At 43.9% G+C, this 19,702-nt stretch overlaps 1 long non-coding RNA gene across 1 annotated transcript in view; it reads right to left on the bottom strand.

Annotated features, from left to right (window-relative positions):
* LOC132534925 (uncharacterized) overlaps positions 1–19,702 on the bottom strand; it is a 150,038-nt gene that overhangs the window by 90,298 nt on the left and 40,038 nt on the right. The window lies entirely within an intron of this gene.

Raw genomic sequence — 19,702 nt, 5'->3', positions numbered from 1 at the left:
TTTCCTCCTGCAGGTGGGGAACTGGGGACTTGTAACATGTGCGCTCAGCCAGGTGTGCCACCTACCACCCAACCCCATAAGGGTCATTTTTCTTGCAACTTTTCTCGTTTGTCATCTTGACTTAAATAAAACATAGAATCTTCCATGGGAAATTTATGTGCTATAAATTTGGTTTTGTAGTATTCTAAACATAGGACAGACACTTGTTAGCTGGTTATTCGAGAACCTGAACATTTTTAATTATGGCAAGTCTGGGGGTGGGGCATGGCACAGTGGGTATGTAGACTCAAATCCATATGAGATGTTAAAATTACTAAAATGGTGGCTTCTGAATCTTTTTTGTCTGGTTAATGCTACGAAGAATTATAGCATCACACAGTCAGTGGTACACCAATAACTTGTCCCTAAAAATGTGTTGTCATAGATCTAAAGGGTTAGTTAGACTGTATTGTAAATACCGACACTTGTTAGCTGGTTATTCGAGAACCTGAACATTTTTAATTATGGCAAGTCTGGGGGTGGGGCATGGCACAGTGGGTATGTAGACTCAAATCCATATGAGATGTTAAAATTACTAAAATGGTGGCTTCTGAATCTTTTTTGTCTGGTTAATGCTACGAAGAATTATAGCATCACACAGTCAGTGGTACACCAATAACTTGTCCCTAAAAATGTGTTGTCATAGATCTAAAGGGTTAGTCAGACTGTATTGTAAATACCGACTTTCAAGGGACCGGGTGGTGGTGTACCTGGTTGAGTTCACATCTTACAGTGTGCAAGGACCCAGGTTCAAGCCCCCAGTCCCTATCTGCAGGGGGAAAAAAACTTCACAAGTGGTGAAGCAGTGCTGAAGGTGTCTCTCTGCCTCTCCTCCTCGCTATCTTCCCCAGCCCTCTTGATTTCTCTCTGTCTCTATCCAATAAATAAATAAATATTGACTTTCAAAATTACAAGATGGGGCTGGGTGGGATGCACATGTTACAATATACAAGGGCTTTGGTTCAAGTCCCGGATCCCCACCTGTAGGGGGAGCTTCACAAGCAGTGGAATCGTTCTGCAGGTGTTTCTTTTTCTAGCTCACTCTCTAATTCTCTCTTCCTGAGTGACTTCTCTCTGTCTCTGTCCAATTAAAGTGTTCTTAATGTAGCTTAGCTTCTAATGCACCAGTGGAATCTAGATATCATGGTGATCAGACACTTTTAACATCTTTTTCAGGATGGGGAAGACAGCAAAATGATTCTGCAAAAGACTTTCATGCTGAGGCATCAAGAGGTTCTAGGTTCAGTCCCCTATACCACCATAAGCCAGAGCTGAGCAGTGCTCTGATAATAAATTAATTAATTAATTAATTAAAAAATATATATATATATACCAGCAAGCTCTTCTTTAAGTATTAGAAATTCTATATCACTTCTCCTTGAGTTCACATCTGTATTCCATTAACCTGACGGGATCTCATCTCATCTAGTTCGGCATATCATTACAGCTATTGATACAGCTTAGTCGCTACATGAATGTTCCTCATACAATTTCATTGGATATGCATATTTAATGAGAGATGTGATATATTTCTCAATTTGTTCATGCACTCACAGTTATTATTACATACTGCTGGGATGAGATAGAATTTGACATCAGCCTTGATCCTGTCATTTTTTAAAAATCTGGATAGATGTACACCTCAAATCTATGTCATTTGCATAAAGAAGTAGACAGAAATCAAAGGAATATTGCTGTAAGAATGTCACTCAATTATAAGCACAGAATCTGAGTCCAATCTCAGTAACAAAAACTGCAGAGTGATCTACCTTCAACAACCATGTAAGCAACCTGTACTCTCTCCACTCAGCGAGATTCATCTCCAGTACTGCTACAAGGACATAACTAGAATCTACCTGCTAAGAAAGTTCTACCCAGACATTCGCTTTCTCAACATATGTTCCATGTCAGCCTCGCTCAGTGTTAGAGTGCACCTGTCTTTGAAGTCCTGACTCCTTGCAGCACTGTAGGATTCTAGATAGGTGTGGGTTTTGCCTCTCTTTTGTGAAGCCTAAGGAGAGGAAGTAGAATGACAGGCAACGTGCAGGCAGCCATCTTGCAGATAACATGCTTAGGTAAGGCGATGGCTTCAGACAATTATTCCCAACTCCTTGGAGAAGAATCCATGAATTTCAGAAAGGAGTCTTGATAGGAGCGTGGGGGGGGGGGTGGATGATATTTACAGCAGCTGGGAAGAAGGCAAGAGAGGACAATCAACTCAGAAAGCAACGGGGGAACAGAGACCTTTGTTATATTGTCTTTAAGCAAACTGATTTAGTGGCAGTCTGGAGACACTCAAAGCTAAACCCAACTTTTATTTCACTTTATTATTATTATTATTATTATTACTATTATATAAAACAGAGAGAAATTGAGAGGGAAGTAAAGACAGAAATCAAGAATGAAAGAGAGACACCTGAAGCACTGCTTTACTGCTCATGAAGCTTCCCCAGTGCAGGTGGGAACCAGGGACTTGAACCTGGGTTCTTGAGCATGGTGACATGTGTACTCCACACCCTACTACCTGGCCCCTGTAGCTTCTCTCTTAACCCAGGACCCACAGTGATAAACAGAATAAGAATCCAGTGGATAAGGAAGACTGTAGACCACTCTAAATGCTTAGAGAAACCAGCCAGGAGGCATAGATCAGAGTAGCTGTGGTATAAGCTTGTGGTACGGGCAATGCTACCTGCCAAAGGGGAATAGTCTTGGGTTTGTGTAGTGGCAGTGAACTGCTGGGTGAGCATCACAGGCTGTCCGACTTTTCAAGAGAAACCAGAAGTAGTCTAGATTTGTGATGCTCTCCAATAAACAAAATCAAACATGTCAGTGGGCTTTGTCTATCTTGAGGCCCATATATATTACTTTTTCCTTAACCAAAGACTCTTAAGTTTCAACTGGAGAGTCAACCCATGTTCCAGAAAGCACCAAGAACTGAATCATTCCTCCTGCTAAAAGCAGATGCCTTTTAGGGGGGCAGTGATGGCACAGTGGATTAAGCGCGCATGGCACGAAGCACAAGGACAGGCCTAAGGATCCCAGTTCGAGCCCTCGGCTCCCCACCTGCAGGGGGGTCGCTTCACAAGTGGTGAAGCAGGTCTGCAAGTATCTGTCTTTCTCTCTCTCTCTCTCTCTGCCTTCCCCTCCTCTCTCGATTTCTCTCTGTCCTATCCAACAACAAGGGCAAATAATAAATAAATAAATAAATAAATACATAAATAAATAAATAAAAGCATATGCCTGGAACCAAACTAGTGAGCTAGTGTTCAATCAATGGCTATTAGCCGAATAGTAGATTAAAACGTTCCTTGGATGAGAGAACCACAGTTACAATCAGGAGACTCCATTTTTATCTCCCCCCAGCACAAAAGTAGAGTACTGTGGAGTCAGTAAATAGCTCACTTGGATAGTGTGCTGCTTTGCCTTGTGCATGACCCAGGTTCAAGCCCAGCCTCTACTTCACTGAAGGAAGTTTGAATGTTGTGGTCTCTCTTTTATATACATTAATATTTTACTGAGGTTTCTGGTTTAAAGTAGAGTTGTTGACATATAGATACAACCCTTCATCTCCCCATTATAGATGTCTGGGAGACACTTGCTCCCCCAGTCACAGCCCCACCCCCACCATAAACCAGGACCCCAATTTTCCTTCATCAGATCCCTCTCTCTTCTTCCCCAGAGTTCTTTGCTTTGGTGCAAATACACAACATGCAGCCCAAGGCTCACCTTATATTTTCCAGTTCTGTCCTTGCTTCTTAAGTTCCTTCCACCCCTGAGTGAGACAGTTTGGCCTCTTTCACTCTCCTTTCTATTCCTCTCTGTCCCATGCAGAGGTGTGTGCCTGGGTTGAGGTTCAAACTCCCTCCAAGGGAGAAGCACAGCAGCACTAGGGGAAACTCCAATGCTGTGATGTCTGTCCCTCGATCTGTCTCTCCTTATGTCTCTATCTGAATGATCAAGTCAGCCCACAGGGGTACCAATGCCACCAAAATACTTACATGCATGCATGCATGCATGCATACATACATAAACATGCGTGGACATGTGTGCATATGCACATGGCACAGATGGAGTCCATGAGCAAAGGGAAGAAGGGAAACCCTGCCTTCTGTGGCCACTCTGAGTGTCTTATTTCTCACCGTGATTCACTCTGGCTTCGATTTCCTCAGGTAAACACAATGAGCTGGGCTCTGATGATCATGATGTACTCTGTGTGTTTTGCCAGCCTCCTTGAAGCTTCTTCTTTTTTTGGGGGGAGGAAGCTGGGCATTACAAATAAATAAATAAATAAATAAAAATAAAAGGACTATCTCTGGAGTCCCCTCTTCTCCACCCCCCACCCTAGAATTGACACTGCCAGAGCCTCGGGCCCCAGGCCTGTGGGGGAAGCCGCTTAGTTAATTACTGCTTCTCTGTCTCCTGAAGGTAATTGAGCTTCCTGAGGTGCAGAAACAAACCACCAGAGAGTTGTTTCAGCGCTAGGAAAACCTGGCCCGATCCATTATTCCAGATCTATATTTATGCTCATGGCTTACGAAGCACCTCGGGGCCCTTGGGGAGTAGGAGAGTCCAGTGAATCTAAGGAAAATATTATTAAATAGATTTATTGGGGGTTGCCAGAGCACGCAGAGCCCTCTGGAGAACCAATGCAGGGAGATGAATTATTTTCTGCAATTTCCAGCACTTGTCTTTTGAAGAGTCTCTCATTGAACCCCTGGCACCACCCTAATAGTCCCTGCTAATCCTGTTGCTATGGTGACAACAATTAATTATATGCTTAACTAGTCTTACCAGTCTATCACTGCAATTCAATTAAAACTTGATTTGATTCTTCCTGTACTACCTGGATTTGTTTTTTCTTTGTCTGGTTGGTTTTTGGTTGTGTTAGTTTGTTGTGGTTGTTTACCTTCGGCTCTGCAAGGGAGTCTAATCCATTGCTTGAAAGGATCCCAGAGATGGTTCAGTCTAAGTCCCAGAGGCCTCCTGGACTTGAACTGGATGGGACCAGACACACTTGCCCTGAATTAGACATTGTTCCAAGAGCCAAAACATGTGGGAGATTGGAACCCAACAGCTGAACAATTCAGAAAGCCAATACCCGCTGGGTACTGTGCGCTGCTATGAAGCAGTGTTTTCGTTCTCTTTAATTTTAATAATGTATTTAAATTCGAGAAAGGACTTGCAGGATTGCTAAGCAAGCAGCCAACACTCCCCACTTGAACCCCAAGGCTGAGCTGTCAGGTGAATGCGCCTCTCTTGCCCCACCTGCTGGATATCAGTGGGAATGGCAAGGCAGTGAGAGCATTTGCTGAGGCTGATGGGCTGGAAAGGTGAAGGCTGAAAATGTTAAATTATGGGGCCAGATAGTGGCACACCTAGCCTAGAGCTCACATTACAGTGTGCAACGACCAGGGTTCAAGCCCCTGGTCCCCACCAGCAGGAGGGAAAGCTTCACAGAGTGGTGAAGCACATCTGTAGGTGTCTGTCTCTTTCCTTCTCTTATCTCCCCCTCACCTCTTAATTTCTCTCTGTCTATACCCAATAATAAACAAATTTTAAAAATACCAGGGGCTTGGTGGTGGCACACCGGGTTAAGCACTTATATCACAGTGAGCAAGAACCCAGGTTCATGCCCCTGGTCCCCATCTGCAGAGAGAAAGCTTCACGAGGGATGAAGCAGGTCTGCAGGTGTCTTTCTGTCTCCTCCCTTCCCTCTCAACTTCTCTCTGTCTCTATATAGTAAATAAGTAGAATATTTAAAAATTTTTTACTGGGGTCAGGTGGTAGCTCAGCGAGTTGAGCACACATGGCATAAAGTGCAAGGACCGGTTTAAGAATCACGGTTCAAACCCACAGCTCCCCACCTGCAAGGGGGTTTGCTTCACAGGCAGTGAAGCAGGTCTGCAGGTATCTATCTTTCTCTCCCCCTCTCTGTCTTCCCCTTCTCTCTCGATTTCTCTCTGTCCTATCCAAAAACAACAACAATGACAATAAACAACAAGGGCAACAAAAAGGGAAAAACTAGCCTCCAGGAGCAGTGGATTCATAGTGCAGGCACCGTGCCCCAGTGATAACCCTGGAGGCAAAAAAAAATTACCTAAAAATTATTAGCACTAAATTACCACTCACCAGTGTCAAAGGAGCAGCCTGACGCCTCCCTTCATGAGATTCATTCATTCATTCATTCATTCATTCATTCATTCATTCATTCATTCAAACCAGAGCACTGCTCATCTCTGGTTTCAGGTGTTGCAGGGAACTGAACCTGGGACTTTGGAGCCTCTGGAAGGAGAGTCTTTGCAGAACTATTATTCAGTTACCCCTTGTCCCTCCTCCCTGGCCCTTCATATATTTTAGATAGGATGTGTTCCAGTCTACATAAATTTCAGGAGCAGAGTTACAGGCAAAAAAAAAAAATCCAGTGAAATGTTGGAGGTGTAAGCTTTTACTTTCCTGTATTTTTTAAATTAGTTTAATTAGAGAGAGAGAGCCCTACTTAGCTCTGGCTTTGGGTGGTGCCAGGCATGAAAGCCTTTTGCATAGACATTATGCTATCTCATATATATTAATATTTATAATATACATCACATATTATATGCACACTATGTATACATATATATCACATAAAACGTGATAATGATGTAACTGACACATATTTGCCTCGTCTGACTATTTACATCTATTCATTGGTTCCTCTTCCTCCCTTGATCTCCTGAACCTGATGGCTTACATTGCTGCATTCCTGTGCACTGTGTCAAGAGTTCTTCTGGGCTATTTACATCTTTCAGGCTTGGATACTGGGCATCTTAACCCTTCAAAACTCACCTGATGACACACCCAAGACATGGCCATGATGAGTATACCCAGAGCTGGGTTTGGGGACAGTTAGGAAAGGGGTATAGGTCCCCAGTCTTCCTGCCTCCCACAACTCTCTTGGCCTCTGGGATCTTGGCTTCCCAGGGAACAAAGTCATTCATGGATCTTTCAACTGCTCTTCTTCTCAAGGGGTAAGGCTGATAAGAAAGGAGTGTGCCTCTGAGTTTCTGAGGCTTTCCTGTTTCCAGAATCACCAGTTGAGATGAAATTCAAGTCAATTCACCCTACCACTCACTGCACCTCTCTCTCTCTCTCTCTCTCTCTCTCTCTCTCTCTCTCTCTCACACACACACACACACACACACACACACCTATGGTCTTATGAGACAGCACAAGTCCAGTCCTTTCTGCTGAGGCTCAATTAAATACCCACTTCATTCATGTAGTCCACTGGCCACTACAAACTCTGTGTACCACAGCAGACACAAATTCTTCCTTTTTAATCTCTATCCATCCTCCCAGACTCTCCACCTCCTGTTTCCCTGGTCACAAAGACTTGCACTAGCAGATTTATACTTAATCACTGATGCATCAGCTCCCCCCACTCCCCAAAACTATCAGCCCACCCCCCTTACTTGTCCCCATCACCCCAAATGGTCATTTCTTCTCCAGTCCCAGCCTACCCACCAAGGAGACTTTGTTATGCAATGACAGCAATTATTATTTGAGAGATTATTTGTTCAACGTTTAAGACTGTCTAGTTGATGAGAGAAAGAGACAGGGACCCAGAGCATCACTTGGATATTTGTGACACTTCTCCAACAGAGAAGAAAAAAGAAAGAAAGAGAGAAAGAAAGAAAGAAAGAAAGGAAGGAAGGAAGGAAGGAAGGAAGGAAGGAAGGAAGGAAGGAAGGGACCCTATAGATTCCTTTAATAAGCTTCTTGTTTCTAGGAGAAAGACAAGGCATGGTCTGCCCCTTGCCCCCACTATTTTAGTATTCTTTCAAAGCCCTATCTTCTTTTAATCTTTGAAACTTTTACTTTGCTTGATCAATGACACTCCATCACTAGAAGTCTAGTTTCACAAGCTCAGGGACTATACCCTTTTGTTTACTACTATATTGTTAATACTGGGGTTGAACTTAAGATGTCACACTTGCAAGTCCTGCAGTCTAGAACTGAGCCACCTCCCCGGAAGCTGAACCCACAAATAAATGAGAGGGGTACTTCCTATGTGCAGACATTACATTGGATCCTGAGAATTTAAAGCTGAATGAAAGTCAAAGTCCCTCCCAGAGGAGCTCAGAAACTGTGCTACCGCCCGACCCCCAGTAAGATTTTTTAAAATAATCTATTTATTTACTATATAGAGACAGAGAGAAGTTGAGAGGGAAGGGAGGAGACAGAAAGGGAGAGAGACAGAAAGACACCTGCAGCCCTGCTTCATCCCTCGTGAAGCTTTCCCTCTGCAGATGGGGACCAGGGACATGAACCTGGGTTCTTGCTCACTGTGATATAAGTGCTTAACCCGGTGTGCCACCGCCTGACCCCTGGTAATATTTTTTAAAATATGTTTATTATTGGATATAGACAAAGAGAAATTAAGAGGTGAGGGGGAGATAAGAGAAGGAAAGAGACAGACACCTACAGATGTGCTTCACCACTCTGTGAAGCTTTCCCTCCTGCTGGTGGGGACCAGGGGCTTGAACCCTGGTCGTTGCACACTGTAATGTGAGCTCTAGGCTAGGCGTGCCACTATCTGGCCCCATAATTTAGCAGTTTCAGCTTTCACCTTTTCTGCCCGTTATGCTGCTTGGGGGCAGAGATAGATGTGTGACCAGCCTACAGCAACCTCTGCCCTTGACCTTCCAGGAGCTGGGCAGCGTCTGCCCGGCCAGGGAGCACTATACACTGGAGTCAGGGGTGGCATGAACAGCCCATCCCTGCCCTTAGAAGTCCCTGGTAAAGAGGCAGTGGGTTTGCTTGTGGTAAACTCAGTGATGCTAACTCCATAGGCGCTGTCATCCTCTGCCTTCAGGATGTCACAGAGGTGCCTCCTAACTCCACGTTTACTTTTCACTAATTGATGCTCACAGGCATTTGGCTGAATCTCGCTGGCTCCAAGGCAGGAAAAGACCAGGAGGAAACCGGTCCAGGGGCTGCTCTTCCTCAAGCAATCACCATGGCGACACTGCCATCTATCTAGGCCAAAGTGATGCAGGAAAAGAAATGCAGTGAGCCTGTGTTCCCTCCAGCCCTGAGGGGCCCAGGCCACCACAGCCACCCAGGGGCCTGGATGGGGTCACAAGGCAGACTAGTGCTGGTCAGCCTTGGCCCGGCTGCTAGTATAGGATATTTTTAATATTTTCATTTAATATTATTATTTTGGATAGAAACAGAGAAAAAAATGAGAGGGGAGTGAGTGGCAGGGAGGGAAAAAGTCAAGAGAGACACCTATAGACCTGTTTCACAGTTTGTGAACCTCTTCCTCCACCACCACCACTACCCCCACTCCCACCAGTGAGGAGCCAGGCCTTGAACCCAGCTGAGTCCTTGTACATGGAAATTTGTTCTCTACTGAATATGCCACCCCCCAGCCCCCTCTAAACACTTTATAATTCTCCCTCACAAGTTTTGGGGGGTTCTCAGAAAACAACCTAGTTCCCAAGGGTGAACTAGGTCCTTTATTCGAATAGAGTACAAAGAATATTCATGATTTAAAGGCTCTGGAAGGACAAATTCACAGTACACATATCAAAAAGACAAAAGATAGGCAGGGAAATATATATTTGAAATTTGTAGAGTTCTTGCATTGTTTGGACAGTGATGTAGGCTGTCACCTCCACAGGACAATATCCCAGACTTGGGGATGGAGACATTTCTCTCAGGGCCAGGCAGTGATGCACCTGGCTAACCGCACACGTAACAGAGTACAAGGACCCAGGTTCAAGCCCCTGTTCCCCAGCTGCAGGGGGGAAAGCATCACGAGTGGTGAAGCAGGGCTGCCAGTCTCTCTCTCTCCCTCTCCCTCTCCCTCTCCTATCTTATCTTCCTCTCCCATCTCAGTTTCTCTCTGTCTGTATGTATCCAATAATAAATAAATAAATATCTTAAAGGGGGCCAGGTGGTAGCACACTGGGCTAAGTGCACATGGTATGAAGCAGAAGGAGGGGATAAGGATCCCGGTTTGAACCCCCCAGCTTTCCACCTGCAGGGAGGGGATCACAAGTAGTGAAGCAGGTCAGCAGGTGTATGTCTTTCTCTCCCCTTCTCTGCCTTCTATTCCTCTCTCAGTTTCTCTCTGTCCTATCCAACAGCAACAACAGCAAAAACAACAAACTGGGGAAGATGGCCTCCAGGAGTAGTGAATTCATAGTGCAGGCACTGAGCTCCAGCAGTAATCCTGGAAGCAAAAAAATAAATGAATAAATTTAAAAGAGATGTCTTCCCCCACTTCCCCGTGATGGTTCATTGAGTGTTTCAGAGTATTCCTCTCAGGAGAATCCTGGTAAGAAGACATACTACTATTTATAAATTTATATATCTATCGTGCCTCTGATTTAGACTACAAAATACGCTCCCCTTTGCTCCCAAGGTTTAGAAACTGAGCAAATCTCTTTCATCAGCCTCTTCTCTCTAGTCATACAGCCCCTGCCCCAAGGCTGAAAAGTGCTCCCAGCTCTAGACCCCTCTCCCCACACTGTGTCCACAGTTGGTCCACCTTATGCTTCTCCTGCTTGCTTCTTCTTCTATATATTCTCTCTCTTTCTCTTCCTCTCCCTCTCCCTCTCTCTGGAAGCTCCCCTGCTCCTTCATAGCTCCTTCATAGCTCCTTCATAGCTCCTTCATATAATTAAACCCCTGAGGAGTTGTGTCCTCAGCCTCCAAACCTGTGAAATCCCAGGGTGGGTTTACCTCTGATATAGAGGCAAATAGTGTAAACCAAGCCCTATGGCTGGGTGACTTGGAGGAACCTTCATCTGCCTACTCAGCTCTTCAGAGGAGGGCTCCCCTCATCTCCATCACAAAGGAGTGTCAGAGGATCATGCTGCCATGTGAAGGAAAAAGTGCTTCTGTGAGCTCAATGGTGTCCTCCAGTCCGTGTGTGTGTGTGTGTGTGTGTGTGTGTGTGTGTGTGTGAGTGTGTGTGTGTGAGAGAGAGAGAGAGAGAGAGAAAGAGAGAGAGAGGGAGAGAGGATCTCCCAGAGGGATTGCATTTGTATTGAGGAAGTAATTAAGGTTAAGTGGAGTCAAGCTCTAAAAGGAAGTCCTTAATGAACATGCAATATTTAGAGTTTAAGCCTGATCTTCCCATTTCCAGTTTGGTGATTTCCACCTCTCCCAGGGAATTTCTCATTCCCGCTTGGTCTTTACAGCTATTGAAATTAAGGGGTTCACAGTCTCATGGTTTTCGTTGTTTTCTTTAAATCTCTGCAGGGACCCCATGTTCCTCTATTTTGCTTCGTGAATATTGGTGATATGTGTCTTGTCTCTTTCTCTTACTCATGCTTTCTAAGTGCTCTCTCTCTCTCTCTCTCCCTCTCTCTCTCTCTCTTTCTCTCCCACCCTCTCTTTTTCTCTCCCCTCCCTCTTTCTCCTTCCCTCTCTCCTTCCTTCTCCAAAGCTTCCCCCAGTGCCATAGTGTTCCCATGTGGGGTAACTGAGGCTCTAACGTGGGTCCTATACATGGCAACATAGGTGTCCTCTTAGGTGAGCTATCCCCATGCCCCCCTCACGTTTGACTGTCTTAAAGAACAAGGTTTGAGCTTCGTAATTTTTTTCTTTGCCTCCAGGGTTATTGCTGGGCTCAGTGCCTGCACCATGAATCCACTGCTCCTGGAGGCCATTTTCCCACCTTTTGTTGCCCTTGTTGTTGTAGCCTTGTTGTGGTTATTATTGTTATCGATGTCATTCGTTGTTGGATAGGACAGAGAGAAATCAAGTGAGGAGGGGAAGACAGAGACAGGGAGAGAAAGATAGACACCTGCAGACCTGCAGGCCTGCTTCACTGCTTGTGAAGCGACTCCCCTGCAGGTGGGGAGCCCGGGGCTCAAACCAGGATCCTTCCGCTGATCCTTGTGCATTGTGCCACGTGCGCTTAAACCACTGCGCTACTGCCCGACCCTCGAGCTTCGTAATTTTTATTACACATTGGTTGTGTAAATCATTTCTGCTGTCATGATGACAAGCTGCTTTGTTCTCTGTTGGAGCTTGAATTCATATTCTTCTCAACATTACACTATAGATACAAGCAAGAAAAGCAGTAGAGGATTAAGGTTCACCTCTTCTTATTCCTGATACGTAAATTTATCCTTTCAAGCATGGTTTTACTGCCTCTCTCACACACAGAAAGTGTACTCTATATCCAGCACCTAGTCTATTTTGTTTTTTATAATAATGTTGTTTTCCTTTCTTTAAAAAAAACTTTATGGGGTGCCAGGTGGTGGCATACCTGGTTGAGCACTAGGTTCGAGTCCCCAGTCCCCACCTACAGGGGGAAAGCTTTGTGAGTGGTGAAGCAGGACTGCAGGTGTCTCTCTATCTCCCTCCCTCTCTGTCTCCCCTTCACTCTAGATCTCTGGCAGTCTCTATCCAATAAGTAAAGATAATAAAAAAAAATTTTAACTTTATTTATTGTATTTAATAGAACAGAGTGAAATTGAGAGGGATATAGAGAGGGAGAGACAGAGAGACACCTGCAGCCCTGCTTTACCACTTGTGAAGCTTCCTTCCTGCAGGTGTGGAGCAGGGGCTTGAACCTGGGCCCTGTGCATGGTAGCACATACACTTACCCAGGTGTGCCACCACTCAGCCCTGTCATTTACCTTTTTATCTGTGTGAGGACTTTCAGGTCTATACTAGTCTGTATTAGTCTACATTATATTAGTCTATATTAGTGTTTTTACTTTCTATGCATTTATGTCCTTACATATAAAGGGTCTCAGAATCAGGTAGTGGTGCACCCAGCTGAGTGTATGTGCCACCACACCCAAGGGCCTGGGTTCAGGCCCCTGGTGCCCATCTGCAGAGGGGAAGCTTCAGGAGTGGTGAGGCAATGCTGCAGGTGCCTCTCTTTCTCGCTCCTCTATTTCCCCTCCCCCCTCAGTTTCTCTGGCCTATCAAAGAAAAAAATAATAAGCAAATATGAATAAAGAACAAAAAGCAATGTGTCTCCATGTTTCATTTATTCAGTTTGAGAGGTTTTGATTTTAATTAAATCAGTTCATTTGCATGTAATATAACTGTTTAATATATTAGAACTTATATATTAGTATCCTACAGGCTCTTCATTTCTTTATATGCCTTTATTATAGTTTTGAGTTAATAAAGCTTTGAAAAATTATTTTCCAGTCTCCTCTATAGCTTGTTACTTACACTCTCTTTTATTTCCATTATTGTTACATAGTGGTAACAGGAAGTGGCCCTGACTCACTCAATGTAAATCAGTGCTTGTATCACTGCTCAAATAATGCAAGAAATTTACAAAGTTCAAATATATAGTCTCCCTTCTGTCCACTGTATACTTCAGATGTGGGTCACGTGTTTGTGGTGTCGATAATCATTAACATTCTTTGTGGCCTACTTTCATTTAGAGTCACCATCACACGTAGTCTTTCTCTCTCTTTCTCCTTTTATTTCTGTTTTTCCTTCTGAGCTAACTTTCTTTCCTCAGGAAGGGTGGCACTGTGTGTTTCAAGACAATAAATCACTTCAACTCTTCTGAATAGGTCTTTCTTTTTCCTTTATTTAAAAAAATAATAAGTCTTTGGTCTGAGGATATAGATCAGCTTGTTAGAGTACCAACTTGCAAGTCTGAGACCCCCAAGCACAGCAAGATCAATTCCCAGCACCACCTTATGCCAGATCTGAGCAGTGCTCTGTCTCACTCTCTCCCTCATAATAAATAAGTCTTTTTTTAAAGATGTGCTTAAGAACAGACGTAAATACAAGAATACTGTATTTTTGTAGAATTCTTTTTATTTTATTTACTACATTTACTGGGGCTCAGTGCTGGCACTACAAATCCGCTACTCCTAGCAGCGTTTTTTTGTCTTTTCTTCTTCTCCTTCTCCTTCTCCTTCTCCTTCTCCTTCTCCTTCTCCTTCTTCTTCTTCTTCTTCTTCCACTTCATTGGATAAGACAGAGAAGTCGAGAAGGGAAGGGGGAGACAGAATAGGAGAGAGACAGAAGGACACCTGAATACCTTCTTCATCATTGGTGAAGCGCCCCTGCTGCAGGTGGGGAGCTGGAGGCTGAAAGCCAGATCCTTGCACGGGCCCTTCACTTAGATTAAGGGCACTCCCTTAGAGATCTTTGGTCCATATTCCCAGAGGGATAAGGACTAGGGAACCTTCCAATGGAGAGGGTGGGATATGGCATCCTGGTGGTAGAATTTGTATGAATTGTACCCCTCTTATCCCACAATCTTATTGATCATTATTACATCATCAATAATAAATTTTTTTTAAGTTGAAAAATAAGAAAACACAAAGCAGAACTTGGACTGGGCTTGATGTACTGTAACAAATTAAAGGACTCTCCGGTGAGGGTTCAGGTCATGAAATGTGATGTCAGAGGATCTAGAGGGGGGTGAATTTTTTTTTTGTATTTTCTCTTTTGTTGCCCTTGATTTTTTATTTTTTATATTATTTATTTGTAAAAAGGAAATACTGACAAAACCATAGAGGTGAGTTGGGGGGGATTGTTATATGGAAAACTAAGAAATGTTATACATGTACAAACTACTGTATTTTTAATTTTTGTTACTGTATTTTATTGTTGAATGTGAACCATTAATCCCCCCAACAAAGTAAAACAAAAAGAACTAAGTGCGCTTAACCAGGTGTGCCACTGCCCACCCCCTATTTCAGCAGAACTCTAGGTCAACAGTTATAGCTCAGACAGTCTATCCATCACTACCTGAGTCCTGTAATGAACACAAAACTCTCCTTAACCAGTTACATCCATGGCTTGGATGCTTCAACATTCATGATCTGTTCTCATGAGGCAATGTTGTGAGGCACTGAAATCACGCTGAAGAGCTTTCTCCAAGGATCGACATGGGTAGTACCACTGTATCCGCACAAAACAAGGTGCCAGTTCGAAATACTGTATGATCCTTGCTAAGTTCTGTGCAGATAAAAAGTCGAAGACAGAAGTTAAGAAGTAAAAACAGAAAGGGGAAACATAAAGCAGGACTCAGACCAGGTTTGGTGTATTGCACCGAAGCAAAGGACTCAGAGGGAGGGGAGCTTCAGGTCCTGGTTTGTGATGGTGGAGGAGGACCTAGCTGGGGGTGAGTGTGTTGTGCAGAAACTAATAAATTTTAGGGGTCAGGCAGTGACACACCGATTAAGTGCACGTTACAGTGTGCAAGGACCCAGGTTCAAGCCCCTGGTCCCCACCTGCAGTGGGAAAGCTTCACAAGTGGTGAACTAAGGCTGCAGGTGTCTCTCTGTCTCTCTGCATCTCTATCTCTTCCTCCCTCTCATTTTTTCTGTCTTTATCCAATAATAAATAAAATTTTTTTTAATATTTATTTTATTTATTCCCTTTTGTTGCCCTCTTTTGTTGTAGTTATTGTTGTCATTGTTGTTGGATAGGACAGAGAGAAATCAAGAGAGGAGGGGAAGACAGAGAGGGGGAGAGAAAGACACCTGCAGACCTGCTTCACCACCTGTGAAGCGACTCCCCTGCAGGTGGGGAGCCGGGGGCTCGAGCCAGGATCCTTACACTGGTCCTTGCACTTTGCGCCAACTGCGCTTAACCCACTGCACTACAGCCCGACTCCCATAAAAATATTTTTAAAAAGAAAACAGAAACGTTACATACTTGTACCAACAACTATATTTACTGTAAACCATTAATCCTCCCAATAAGCAAAAAAGTCTCATCTTAGAGCTAGATCCCTCAGTTAATTCCACCTGTCCTATGTTTAACCTTAGCTATCAAGGGCTATGGATAGTTATTTTCCTGTAGTTGGAATAATTTCTAGGCATATGTGTGTGTGTGTGTGTGTTTCCTTTTCCTTTGATATTTAAGTGTATAAACAGAATAAATCGTGTGTGTGTGTGTGTGTGTGTGTGTGTGTGTGTGTATTCATTTATCAGGCAAGTTATACCAGTTGTCATCCATGCACAGAATACCCAAAGGGACTCAACCAGAAGTCCATTTTCAAGTTGATACAGTGCTTCAGGTCTGCAGCCACTGAGACAAGCTTACATCCCACAAATTGCCATAAACACAAGACCCCCCCCCAACCATAAACCCTCTGCATGGAGCATTGCCTCTCATGCACGCCTCATCTGGAGTGGAAAGAGACAGGAACCCCTTCCTTCTCTGCAGCAGGAGCTGCTTCCCCAAGCCTCGTGAAGGGAGGTGATAATGCTGCCCCCCAGCAGGAATTAATTCTGTGCTAGTCAGACATGGCTGTGACTCTTGCAGCTGCTTCACAGAAGCAAGGGCTCTGCCAATGAGTGGCTGGCTTTCTTCTGCGGGGAAGGTGTGAAGTGAGCCCCGCAGCAAAGACCTCACTGGAGCTCACAGGATGTTTTCAGACGTGTTAATTAGTCTGATTTCATCATTTCTTCAGAAGATGGTTTGGGGCATCAGCTATCCTGAGGCCATCAATCCCGACTGAGCTGATTAACATTGGACTTGTCACGTAATTGGAAAGGTCAAAAACGCAGTCTCTCGTTTGTGTCCTAAAGCTAAAAGGACTGTCAGAAAAAAATACTGAAAGACTTCACAGTGAGAAGGAGTTCCGGAATCTGGCCAATCTGGATTAAATCCTTTGGTCCCTTGCTTTCTCGTTGTGAGTGGACTAGGGAGTTGTCTTCTCTGAGCCAACTCAGCTCTAGGATTTTCTTTTTCTGTCCAGTTTATTGTAGGAGAGCCTTCTGAACGAGATCCTCATTCCCTGGAAATGATCGGCAGGTGGAGCCTGTGGGGGCAGCGGCAGTCACCTCCCAACCTGCAGCCTATTACCTGCCTCCCGCAGCATCACTGGAAGTCAAGCAGGGTGAAGGACCCACACAGATGCTTTGCAGTGCAAAACCAAGCACCCTTTTCCGTCTGAAAAGGATCAAAGCTACACAGATCTCTCCATGACTAGGAGCCAAAGAAGCCACGGAAGCAAAGGTAGAAGAGGGCTCAGTCACCGGAGGGAAGTGAGTATAGAATGTTCTAAGACTCAATATATTGTATTTACTGGTAGCAGGGTTATGGCTGGGGCTCAAGTGCCTGCACTATGACTCCACTGCTCCTGGCGGCCTTCTGTTGTTGCCCACCCCTTTATTTATTTATTTGACTGGACAGAGAGAAACTGATAGGGGATGCGGGTGAGGTGAGGGGGAAGAGAGCCACCTGCAGCACTGCTTCACCACTCATACAATTTTCCCCCATACCAACAGTAAGTTATTTCATAGATGGAGCCTAATCCCAAGCTAGAAATCCCACAAGAAAGCCTGGGGACTGTCATACTGACTTCTATGCACCATGGGCAACAGAAGGAAATTCAGTTAACAGGCTTGTTTTCACCATCTGCCACGTCACAGTCATCCTGCACTCAGAACTCAGGCTGGTACTTGGCACCACCAGCCAGCACTCAACCTAACACTGACCTGTAGAATGATGAGATTCATGGAACCAGCTGGGGAGCCCTACTGGTTTCAAGCCAAGTTACCTAGTGCATGGCACATAGATATAAGGGAATATAATACAGACACTCAAAAAAAGGCCACCTCATTACAGGCAAGTATAGAGCACAGTTGCTATGGGAAAGTGTTAAGTGAGTAAGAGACACCACGATGTAGACGGTACTAGCCAAGGTCTATCTCAGCAGATCCAAGAACTCTTAAAGGGGGATTCAAAGGGGCTGGTGATCCAGTGCCCTATGGCTGAGCAAAGTGTCACTGGGTAGTGAGTAAGGGGCATCATGAGACTGTAAGAAAATAAATATATGTGACCACTTATAGCTTATAAATTCGTATGCACCCCCCACACACACACACACACAACAAAGTCTATGGTAATCAGTACAACAGCAAACATGTAGTCACAACTATCCTAAGACACCATTAATTACCATGGGTTTAAAATCTATACTTAAAACTATCTGCAAACAGAAGGATGAATATGGGATGATCTCGCTTTCAGGCAGAAGTCGAAAAACAAGATCAGAAGAGAAAACACAAGTAGAACCTGTACTGGAGTTGGTTAATTGCACCAAAGTAAGACTCTGGGATGGATTGGGAGGGGGAAGAGTACAGGTCCAAAAAGGATGACAGAGGACCTAGTGGGGGTTGTATTGTTATATGGAAAACCGGGAAATGTTATGCATGTACACACTATTGTATTTACTGTCGAATGTAAAACATTAATCCCCCAATAAAGAAATTTAAAAAAACTATCTGCATTAGTGAATATTTCAATAAAACATACATGATAATAGTAAAACAGTATAGATATGGATATGATGATGTGGTCATGCACTGAAGCAAAAAGGGATCATATACACACATACATGTGTACATATATGCATACACACACATATATATGTACATATACATTCTTAGTTTTTATGAAAAATATGTTCTAGGGGTGTCCTTTTCTTCCCAACCCCTACAAATCACCTGTTAATAGTGGTTGCTTCCAGGAAAAGAAATTGGATTGCTGAGTTACATGGAAAGAGACTTACTCAGCACTGGATATCTTCTCAAACCTTTTCAACTATGGACAGAACTCACTAGTCGTAAACAATGAAGTTTTTAAAAATCTAAAGTATATACTCAAGGAGACATAGACTAGGTGGAAATATCTGCAAAACACATACCTAACAAAGACATATCTATGTCATATCCAAATATACAAAGATGTCTCAAGACTCAATAACAGGGAAATAAGATGATTTCAAATGACAAAAGGGGGGGGGGTTCTGTGAACAGACACACCAAAACAGCTGTCTATCTGACACACAGGTATAGAAAAACGCTCAATATCATTGAAAGCACAAAGTGAAACCACAATGGCATTATCACTGCCCACCTACCTGAAAGGCTCAGTGATTTTAGTGATGGGGCCTAGAGTGGATGGGCACATGGAGTGACTGACGCACTCCTGGAAAAAACAGCTCTTACTGATGGAGACGTCGAATAGCCCAGCTACCTTGTAAAACACACACCCCCTTTTTTCTCTATGTAAACAAGCACCATATGACTGAGCACTCACATGCCTAGGTTTTGACTCAAGAGACATGAAAGCACACTTCTGCACAAAGGTTTGCGTCCTGATCATCTCAGAAAGTTGATTTGGGATTGGCAAAATTAGAAATGACCCAAATTTCCTGCAACCAGTGAGTAAATAAACACACTGGGCTGTTCACACAGTAAAAATGTGTCTCGAAAAATATAGATAAATAAACAGAAAATAACAAGGGATGCTGAAATAACACAGATGAATCCCCAAGGCATTATGCCAAGTAAAATGAGTCAGAGACAATGAAGGTAAGAAGCCACTGATGGAACAAGGCATGGCTAGTGGAGGCGTTAACAGAACAATGGCTACAGGGGCTGCGGAGGAGGAAAGATACTGACTACAAAGAGCAAAAGGGAACTTTTTGGGGTGGTATAGGGATTGCTATACAACTGTTTGCACAGAATAGAACCCCCAGAACTTCTGCATGTAACTTGTCAATTACTCCTCAGGTAATGCAGTATCTGGAATTTACCAAGGATGGCATTGCTGGTTACTTCAATTCTGTTCCCTGAGGATTCAAATAGAGAAATGAAAAACACCTGGTATCTCTTACCTGACCAGCTAGCTGCCTTCAAAGCCGCTCAAATCTCTA

This window comes from Erinaceus europaeus, chromosome 20 (assembly GCF_950295315.1).
Source record: "Erinaceus europaeus chromosome 20, mEriEur2.1, whole genome shotgun sequence".
In the NCBI taxonomy this organism is placed as follows: domain Eukaryota; kingdom Metazoa; phylum Chordata; class Mammalia; order Eulipotyphla; family Erinaceidae; genus Erinaceus; species Erinaceus europaeus.
The sequence above is the reverse complement of the archived record's forward strand: the minus strand, read 5'-3'. Positions and strand labels throughout refer to the sequence as shown.